We start from the raw sequence: 1847 nt of genomic DNA on the forward strand, positions 1-1847 counted from the left end.
TTGTCTTATTCATCTTTAGTTCCATCATGAGATGCTGAATGTTAGCGCATTCCATGAAGCTTTACTACATGTCAAAGTCAAGGATTTTTATCTCTCGTCACTAAATCAAACTTCATTTCTTCATCCCAGTAAATATATTGGAGATCAGCTTTAATGTTGAGACTTGTTCTCCTTAATATTGACAGAACAGAAAGTCTGCCTTTGATCTTTTCAAGTCGAGCATGTCAAACATTAAGATCAACTTCTCTATTTGCCGTTTTATGATCAAAACCTGACATTCTCATCTTGATGTTTGTGGCTGTGAAGCTTCAGTGTTTTCAGACCAGAACCGAACATTCAGATGGTTCTGCTGTTTCCATCATTTCATCAAAATCATCCTGGAAATGTGGAATAACAGAAATCTTACAGTCAGATATCAAAATTCAGGATGTTTTTAAGGGCTTTTTATTCTCTAATTTATAAATTCAATGCTTTGAATTCGGACCGGCGAGAGTCTGAATCTGAACGTGTTTGATAGTTCACCAAACGGAACTTTTAACTTCATAACATCAGTCACCAAAAGCAAAGAATCCAGCTGTGCGGTCACAGATTCCCTCTGGCACACGCTCCTGTTCCAGACACGGTCACCTCACCTGTCGTCTCACCTGCGACCTTTCAAAACACAGATTCATTATTCCGAGGTTTCATTTCACCGCATGAACTTAAATCTTGAGGATGACATGGACTGGAACGTTTGTGTGGAACTATAAAGTTTTATTGAGTTAAAGCTTCAGTGTTCAATCAGGTGGGCGGAGTCACAGGGAATTAACCCTTTCCTTATAGAGGGAGAAGCTCATTGGGAGGAGAGATTGTCACGAGTTTTATCAAATCCAAAAGACAAACGAACAACAGATGAAGATCTCCACATGACCTCTGACCCCAGTTCTAGAGGGTTCTTTAGATACTATCGTAGAAATATCTCAGTTTACATCAAACTGTAACATCCAGAACGGCTGCATAGTTATTCTTCATTAAACATTGAAGTTTATTTTGAAAATGTTAAAATAATGGACTCGTCTTTTTCTTTCACATTTAAAACCTTTTTCCTTCAGTGAGAACCAAAATGAAGGAGTGTTTCTATGGGACGTATTTCTACGTTGGAGTTCATAAAAATGAAGGAGCGTTTCTATCGGACGTATTTCTACGTTGGAGTTCATCAAAATGAAGGAGTGTTTCTATGAGACGTATTTCTACGTTGGAGTTCATCAAAATGAAGGAGTGTTTCTATGGGGCGTATTTCTACGTTGGAGTTCATCAAAATGAAGGAGTGTTTCTATGGGATGTATTTCTACGTTGGAGTTCATCAAAATGAAGGAGCGTTTCTATCGGACGTATTTCTACGTTGGAGTTCATCAAAATGAAGGAGTGTTTCTATGGGACGTATTTCTACATTGGAGTTCATCAAAATGAAGGAGTGTTTCTATGGGACGTATTTCTACGTTGGAATTCTTTAAAATGAACGAGTGTTTCTATGGGACGTATTTCTACGTTGGAGTTCATCAAAATGAAGGAGTGTTTCTATGGGACGTATTTCTACGTTGGAATTCTTTAAAATGAGTGTTTCTATGGGATATATTTCTACATTGGAGTTCATCAAAATGAAGGAGTGTTTCTATGGGACGTATTTCTACGTTGGAGTTCATCAAAATAAACACAGACAAATATATTATGGGATGTTCAGGTGAAGTAAATGTCCTCACAGTGGAGAGCATTCTGTTACCCAGAATGCTTTGCAGTGATAGTGGCGGTTTACGCTCCGGCGATTAGACTCACCTGCAGGAACCTCCTGTGGAGGTCCAGCTTCAGCT

General features: G+C 38.6%; 1 long non-coding RNA gene across 1 annotated transcript; it reads right to left on the reverse strand.

Moving 5' to 3' along the window:
* Window positions 1-428: 428 nt before the first annotated feature.
* On the reverse strand, window positions 429-1846 carry LOC118598569. Its single transcript, XR_004947618.1, has 2 exons — window positions 1813-1846; window positions 429-651 (listed from the first exon to the last, which is right to left on the reverse strand). It is a non-coding gene; the product is annotated as an uncharacterized LOC118598569 (long non-coding RNA).
* Window position 1847: the final 1 nt, after the last annotated feature.

Source organism: Oryzias melastigma, unplaced genomic scaffold (assembly GCF_002922805.2).
Source record: "Oryzias melastigma strain HK-1 unplaced genomic scaffold, ASM292280v2 sc03724, whole genome shotgun sequence".
Taxonomy (NCBI): domain Eukaryota; kingdom Metazoa; phylum Chordata; class Actinopteri; order Beloniformes; family Adrianichthyidae; genus Oryzias; species Oryzias melastigma.